The sequence below is a fragment of the Sitophilus oryzae genome, unplaced genomic scaffold (assembly GCF_002938485.1).
Source record: "Sitophilus oryzae breed Bouriz unplaced genomic scaffold, Soryzae_2.0 scaffold_1819_pilon_pilon, whole genome shotgun sequence".
NCBI lineage: Eukaryota > Metazoa > Arthropoda > Insecta > Coleoptera > Curculionidae > Sitophilus > Sitophilus oryzae.
In genome coordinates, this window is record NW_022146523.1 from 1 (window position 1) to 8,808 (window position 8,808).

Sequence of the window (8,808 nt, forward strand, 5' to 3'; positions counted from 1 at the left end):
AAATCTTGGTCCTATAAAAAAAGATTTGTAATTTAGAAGATATTTATATCAGTATACTATGTATAAACAAAAAGCAATAAAATTGAATAAAAAATGGAAAAAGTCTGTTTTCTTCTGAATGCTTTGGCATAAACAGACTTATTTTTAGGCAGGCTTTATTTTTATTTTTAGAACCTTTTTTATTTTTTAAGACGCGGTTGTGATTAGACATATAAATTTTATTTACAATTTTATTACAGGATGTATGGTACTTGAATTAGAGGATAAATTGAGGACAAATAGCCTAAAACATCGTACTAATAAATTCATAATGTAAATTACTTTTAATCTATCGAGTTTGCAGCTGTCAAAAGGGCTGTGAAAAATCGATAGCCCTTAAATCAGAACTTCCTTTTTAACTTCAGCTATAAAAGGGATGTAAATCACCGTAATATGCTTCTCTTTACAGGCAGGTATAAAAATTCTTCGACGGGATCACGGGAAGCCTTTATAAATAGGAGAATGTGCTTACATATGGCCCTAGGAAAATCTATTTTACCATTAGTTGATAACAGTGGCGGCTCGTGCTAAAAAACATAATGCCAGTATGACAGCCAACATTTTAAATAGATGGAAAATTGAAAAATATAACTCGCATATAGCCTATACATGGAGACGAAAGTATATATTGACGGTTGTGTGTGTTTTCTGTCATTTTTTGAATGTCGTCTGTCGAAATCTTTCCTGACTCGTTGAATAGGGTTTATCCTGAGTTCTCATTAGTTAGTGATTAAAGTTGTTACAATTTAATAAGTCTTTAGGGCCATCTAGAAGAAATATTGAAAATTATTTGAAACAAAGGCACGGCATTAAGCAAATGTAAGCCCACGGCCACACAGAAAGCGTTTTTTGCGTTTTTAGCGTGAAGCGTCTTTAGCGACTAAAACAAAATAACAGGATTATATAAGAGTGGCCACACCAAAAGCTTGTAACGTTCGACATGTTTCGCAAAAAACGCCAATGGAAACAAATCAGTTTGTTTTCTGTAGCGTCTTTAGCGTTTTCTAAGATGAGACCCCATCATAGGCGGACGTTATATTTAATAATACAATAAAAACAAATTAAATAGTATGCATTTTTTTTCATCTTAGGGTATTATCTAAAAATATTTTTATAAAGAACATCTACTGTTTAGGAAGATTCTATAAAATTCAAAAATTTGAAAGAAATGTTTGAAAAAGTGTAGCTTGAAATCTTGAAAAAGTAATAAATTAAATATTTTCTTACGCATAAAAAATAGTTTTTTATGCGTAAAAAGTGTTTTTTCTGCGTAAAAGAAGTTTTTTTAACAGAAACAAATTGTTTTTGACGCGTAAAAATAGTTTTTTATGCGTAAAAAGTGTTTTTTTCTGCGTAAAAAAAGTTTTTTTAACAGAAACAAATAGTTTTTGGCGCGTAAAAAATAGTTTTTTTACGTGTAACAAATAGTTTTTTTAAACGTAAATTTTTTTTGGGTAAATAAGTTTGACAGGTAAAAATTAGTTTTTTACGTGTAACAAATAGTTCTTTACACATAATTTTTTTTTGCCTAACAAGAGTTCTTTTACCAGAAACAATAAGTTCTTGACGCGTAAAAATTAGTTTTTTACGTGTAACAAATAGTTTTTTACACGTAAAAAATATTTTTTTTTGCGTAAGAAAGTTTTTCTACCAGAAACAATAAGTTTTTGACGCGAAAAACGTAACAAATACTTTTATATGCGTAAAAAATAGTTTTCTAACAGTAACAAATAGTTTTATACGCGTAAAAAATAGTTTTCTACCAGTAACAAATAGTTTTATACGCGTAAAAAATAGTTTATTACGTGTAACAGTTTTATTCGCGTAAAATAATAAAAATAGTTTTTTACGTGTAACAAATTTTTTTTACATGTAATTTTGATTCACTTTTACAAAATTTGTATTATATTTTTGATAAACACGTGTACTGATCACAAATACACGTCGCGTCACTACGTATTTCTAAGCCGTTAACACGTTTCGTTACAACGAGCTTGTGTGTCAAGGCTTTACTCCCAGAGGGCGTAAAGAAGTTTTACTCCAAAATGTTTCATAAATCATGTCCTAAAATTGCATTAGCAACTAGAAATATTTACTATTCTATTATATAATTATAATTATTTATTATATTATATTATGACAAGTACTAACCACAACACTACAATATAAAAAACTATACACATATAAACTAAAATTCGTAATATAAATGGCAAATAATAATTATTATTTTTACACACACCACTGGCACTAGCAGTATATTGTGTTTGTCTACGAATATATGCCCCGGCCCGTCCACAATTCAATCCCAGCATCTTTTATCTTCGTCTTTTCAACGCTAACGGCGCCGATCTCGCCTATCTCTTTCTCACAGGATTGATTGTTGGACGGGCCGGGAATCCACGAGCTTGCGACGTTACTAATTGACATCTTGATAGAAACTGCAAACCTGTCGCGTCTTTTGCGTGTTTTTAATGGACAGAAATCGATAAAAGCGCTTAAAACGGTAAAATCGCAAAAAGCGCTTGAGACGCAAAAAACGCAAAACGCTAAAAACGCTTTCTGTGTGGCCGTGGACTAAGTGTGAAGATAAATAATGAACAGGGAGGAAAAAACGATGATTTGAATATTCTTCTTCATGTTGAAGAAAATAAAAGTATTAGCTTCCGTTTGGTAGGGGGGCAGTAGAAAAAGGCTACAGCACTATTCTTCGGACACGTCCGATTATTAGTTATTACAAGATATTGAGTGTGCTCTAGAAGAAGTCTTCCATGAAGTTTCCACAAGCACATTTCCTTATATTTTACAATATTTGCAGGATGCGTTCGAAGGAAACGTTGTTGGGCTATATCACACCATTAATAATTGGTCTGCAAGGTCCCCGATCTTTCGTTGTCTCTCTGACCTTTCGTTATTGTGGATGTATGTGGTATTTGCGAGGCCAAAAGAGTGACTCAGTAATAAATATTAAAAAAATCATGCATCGAGAATACTATTCTCAACTTCTCAACAATTCTTCTGTAGACGCTTTTTCCAATTTAGAAAAGAAAATAACCAGCCTTTCCAAACTACATAAATTCTTGTAAACCAAATGAGACATCGAATTTGACAACGACAAAATCATATTTTTGCTGATATTCTAACTGTAGCTTTCCCTGGGTTGTATTATAAATTTTACTAATTTCAAATTCTAAAAATAAAATTAAACAAGTAAATATTTTAATATCTTCAGAAGGTCTAACTTTGTTTACTCACTAGGGCACTTTGTTGACTCACTAGTTTCGTCGAACTGCTTGAATCCATTTTCGCTTTTGATCAAATCGGGGTGAGAAGCTGTGAAGCTATAAAATGTTGTTTCTGAAGAGTTGAATATCCGGGAAAGTTGAGTTATTGAATGTCCTCAAGTTCCTTTAAGCGTTAACATTTTTTCGGCAATTTTATTAAGATTTGAAATTGTCAGAACACAACGTGATGCCTAGTTCCGATTCTTTTTCACTTAATTTTTATTACCAGAAACAGCGTTACATCACACAAATCTCGTAGCCCAGTGTTTTATAGTTTCAAAATAACTGCACTAGTAAAAATTAAAATACTTAAATTTTATGACAAAGCCACTATTTTAATATTATTTCAATGCGATAGACATAAACGGTAACGGGACTGCGTGTAATACTTCAGTCGGGCACATTTTAATTTCTGCCGTATCAAGCGCTGCGGTCGGAATTTTTAAAACCAACTGAAATGCACCAAGCCTATAACTTGCAGACTGAAGATTGACTTGGAAATCTTTTATTCTTGAAGCTACCGTATGATCGAAAAGAAATGGCGTCCAGTTGGCTTGGAAATGACGATCGATGACATTTCCCATATAATTTTACATATAAAATGACAGCGATCTTCATTTCATAGCCATCGCTGACGCCGTTTTTATTCGATCATACGGTATTTCTTATATAATAACGAAATATTAAGTTTTTTTCTATATTTTTTAATTGTATATTTTAAAATATATGCCATAAAAAATAGTTTATTTTTTGTGACGGATAATTTATTTCATCACTAGTTTTGACAGAATTCTGCGTGGAAGAATTTCAAAAAATAAGTTTTGTGGCAAAAACTAAGGTAATACCGTGGCTCTGTGTGGCATTACCTCACGACCCGCTAATGGTTGAAAGGATGGTGAGGAGAGAATTCCTATTTCTATATTTGTTCTCGGGGACGGCCAGAAAATATGCTAAGAGACACACGAGACATGTATGTCTCACGATTAATTTTCTGTATTATAAATAGGTATATTTGCCTGTGGTTTAAGTAAATTATCATAGAAATCAGTAAAATTAACTGATTTGAAATTAATATTAAACAGTTCCACTTATTCATATTTTTTTCTGTCTGCTTATATGACCTAGTACCAAATTATCAATTTTGTTATTTCAGATAGCTAAACCGTGCCAAATAAATTTATGTGAAGCCGGTAAAGTATATACAACTATATGTATATGTATGTCTAGATAGTGGTAAATCTTGTTGCTGTAAATGGCAGCATTCCTGCAATTTTATCACTGCTTCATGGGTGGTACCTGATTTAACTAAGACAACCATATACAGGGTGTTTCCGTCGTTTAACTGCCAATCTGAACAATGAGGAAGGTCTGAACAAGGAGAAAATTATTTCCAGTAAAATAAACGTCTTTTTTTTGGAATATCTAATAATTTATTTTAATTCTTTCAAAGTCTTATTACTTACTTATTTTTACTTATTTTTTTTTTTATTTTATATTTGCAGCTGTGGAGAAAATGTATACTTAATTTTTATGTGTACTAAAGCCATACGCTAAATAAATAAATTTACCTTTTTATTTATTGTAATGTCATGGATGTTTACCAGTTAGGTGTGTATAATATTGTTTTATTTACGCGTGTTATATTAAAGTCAACCATTAGGAAGATATGTATTGAATATAAAGATAGAAAAATATTGTTTTTTACTCATTTATTTTTTATTTAAAAAACGAAAATCTATAGATTAATTAAATTTAAATTATCAAGATTACTATTTAGAAAGTAGGCTATTTTTGAAAGAAAATTTGACATTAGTACAAAGTAAAACTGTTTGAAAGCAGCTAACTAGAATGTAGACTGCTTGGGAGGGGGTTTAATTACTGCGACCTTTCAATAATTCTATTGTGTGCCCCTTTCTTGAGTTATAATGAGTTATAATAAATAAAATAAAATAGTCTCAGGGCTTTGACATAAGTCAGTATCTGAGGCGGCTTCACAGAGGTTAGTTCTCCATCTCCGGTATCAGTCGAAACAAAGTTTATGGCACGAATGGTTGTCATCTCGACGCACTCAGTGATGAGGTGTTTTGGGTTGGTTTCCTCATATCCCCCACAGAATCTGTATTCGCCGTTGTTTCGTAGATTCAATTTACTGAGTTGTTCGTTGGTTCGTTGAGGAGACAGTGTTTTGTTAGAAACCCAGTGACAATCCTAAGATTGTTCTTACTAAAATCAAGGAAAATCTTTGATTTTTCTTGGTCGTAAGTTCTGAGAAATTTCTTCGAGTGTCTTAAACCGTTGGACGATTCCCATTTCACGTTACGGATGGAGTCTTCCAAGTTATTGAGTTCCGCTTTAAGTTGGTTTTCACTTGGGAAGCAGAACGGTTGGTTGGGGCTCCTTTTCTAGCTGGATCGTTTTCTTTTTTATTGCCTTCTATCCCTTGCTGAGCTGGCATCTAGAGTAGGAGAACTTTATTTTCTTTGCTTATTTATTCAGCTTCTCTAGGCATTCTTTGAGCAACTTCGATTTGAGTGTAACTGAGTTGATTGCTTTTACTGCTTCTTGACAATCGGATAAGTTGGTTATTTCCTGTTTCCGATAGTTCCTATTTAAGATAAGTTGTGTATTTAAGATGAGTCACGAAAAGGCAGATTAAATGGCCAAACAAGGCTCATCAATGCTTTTCGTAGACCCAGAACCCTTTTGCGGCGTTGCAAAAGCGATCACAATAATGGCCACAGAACAGTGGGCGCATGGCAAACAAATCTCTAAAATGATGGAGAAATTCACCAGCACAGAGATAGGTAAACATATTCATAGAAGAAGATTTGCCCAAAGTTATGGCAGACGTGATAAGCAAGGTCAGAAAGACTGTAGTGGTCTGTAGATCTGTAGTAGGTTTACTAACAGGACATTGTAGGTTTAATAACGCTGATGAACGGATTGACGGACGAAGCCACGTGCAGATTTTGTCAATCTGAAAAAGAAACGACAGAACAAATTATATGTCAGTGCGACAGGCAATGTTCGGTTCCTGACAATGAGTGTTTCTAATAGGCAATTATAGACTATTGACAAAGAACTATATGGAAGGTTGAGTCTCCAAGTTCGCTAGATTTTTTGAAACTGGAAGCTGAGGAATGTTACCTCTAGATCAGAAGAGGGCCACAATAGATCTGAAAAGGTCCAAATAAAACAGGCCGATACCCACCTCAAAAATCTAATCTAATTTTTTATTTTTATTTTTTAAATCGTTTGCATTCGTTTTGAAACATCCTGTATATTATTTTAATATAACTCAATACATTTCTATTTCTTTGTATATTTTAATATGAAGAGGAAAACAGCTACATATTATATTTATCACGTTTTCATTGAAAAATTGAGCGTGATATTATGTCTTATTAAATATTGAAACATACCCGTTGTAATTATTGTTATGCTCTGTTTATACAGACCAATATTGTCTCGAACACATAATATATCTTATATAAATAATTGTTGAAGGCAAATTTACAATATTTATTTTCACTGTCATTTTTGATTTATCGGTTACTGATATATATCTGTGCACTTGTGAGGATAATGAAATTCACTGCAGCTTCGTATGTATGCAGGAGATTTACGGTTTGTAAGTAAATTAATTCAGCTTGTTTTATCCACAGAGCATCCACAGAGTGATCTAAAAACAAATAAATTTTGATACATAAATACATTTTTAATTAAATCGATATACAGAGGTGATTATTTAGCCGAAGGTCCATTAACTTTTAATTCGAAATTGTTTTATTATAATGTTCAGCAATATTGGTATTTTCTTGCTAAAAGTAAATCTTTTTATTTTTTTTTAAATTGAAATTGGTTAAGAGGTTTTCTAGAAGAGTAAAACTATTGACTGTTACTTCTACCTGGAGGTGTTCTTAGTAGGTTTATATATTCTCTTGGAAATATTTGTTATTTTTAAGAAAATATAATAACCTACCGTAAACCGGGGTAAGTTTGGTACGATTTTTACGGTTTTTCGTTGATATATTCCTTGATATATGAAATATTTAAATGTAAGCAGTGTCATTTAACTTCATTATTATAACACAAAAATTAGCCAAAATATATGAAATCAAAATTGTAAGCAGTACTTTATTTATTACATTTTTATATTGTTCTAAAGTATCCTCGTTGGGGGTAACTTTGGGACAGAAAAATTTTACACGTAAATAACCGTAAAGAAGCGTTTTGTATCAAAGAAGGACACATACACACAACAATAAATTATATAAATAATACCTTTGCGGGGTGCTCATTTCTTGAAAATACTTTAGGTTATTTCGCCACTAGAAGAAAATCTACAAAATAATAAAGTTATTTTTTTATTGATTTTTAAGAAACAGATTACGGCTATTTTATAAATATTCCCCAATTCCGTTATAGTTAATTTTAGACAAAAAGTTTTCAGATAAAAGTGGTAGATAATTACCGCCTTAATGAGACTGTCTCCTGCGTTTTTTTAAACCTGTAATTTTTGATATAGTATCTGAAAACATTTTGCTTAAAATCGATTAAATGGAATTAAAGAATATTTTTAAAATAGCCGCGAAATGTGTCTATTTCAAAATATCTAGTAAGCCATAAACTTTTTCCAAAAATCCAAAAGGCTCATAAATTTAGCCTCACAAAACTGCAATTCTTTCCATATTTCACCGACTCTCTAGCATCAGTAGTTTTCGAAATACTCAGTGGAAATACCCATAAAGAAAATCGAAAAAGAAACTCACCCTATACCCTGGGAACTGGCAAGCGAAACCTTGAGTCGGTGTTTACATGACTAGGAGTGAATCGGTATGGCTATCTCGTAAGCTTAAGAACATTATGGAGCGACGAGGATAGCGGCGGCGAGCCAGCAGCGCGACATCGCGTCCAAAACAAACCTGTGAAGTCAAGTACGTGTGAACATAGTAAAGCGATCTGCTCGAGCGGCGCGTTCGATTCAAATAATTTTGTTTTCGTCGCTCTGTCGCGCTGTAGAAAATGATGGATTCCCAAAAATTAATAGATTTAGTATTTGTAAGAGGGATTTTATGGGATCAGAAAGATAGTAATCACCATAACGGGTACATTTTAGATAAGTTATGAGATGAAGTGGCAACAAAAACAAATTTTCGTAAATGTTATAGAACCTGCCACACACTCTCCGGATTTTGAAAATTTCATATACACTACACCTTCTGGTTTGTTGGTTTCGAATCAACCAAATGTTTGCAACATTACTGCCCAGAATTTTAGCCACTGTTGAGATTTTAATTATCAATAAGCAAATGAAAATAATAAATTTGCAAGTACCTCGCTATTCCTCGCCGCTCTACTATGTTTCAGCATCTCGAGGCTTGCTCAACGCGGTATCGCGCTGCTTGTTCGCCGCTATCCTCGTCGCTCCACTATGTTCTTAGCCTAAGTCGGAGAGAAAAAAAATCGTAACGTACACACAAGTATT

General features: G+C 32.7%; 1 long non-coding RNA gene across 1 annotated transcript; it reads right to left on the reverse strand.

The window, feature by feature from the left end:
• Positions 1 to 6,690: 6,690 nt before the first annotated feature.
• On the reverse strand, positions 6,691 to 8,285 carry LOC115883170. The gene is made up of 3 exons (XR_004050345.1): positions 8,093 to 8,285; positions 7,605 to 7,663; positions 6,691 to 7,002 (listed from the first exon to the last, which is right to left on the reverse strand). It is a non-coding gene; the product is annotated as an uncharacterized LOC115883170 (long non-coding RNA).
• Between the last annotated feature and the right edge of the window lie 523 nt (positions 8,286 to 8,808).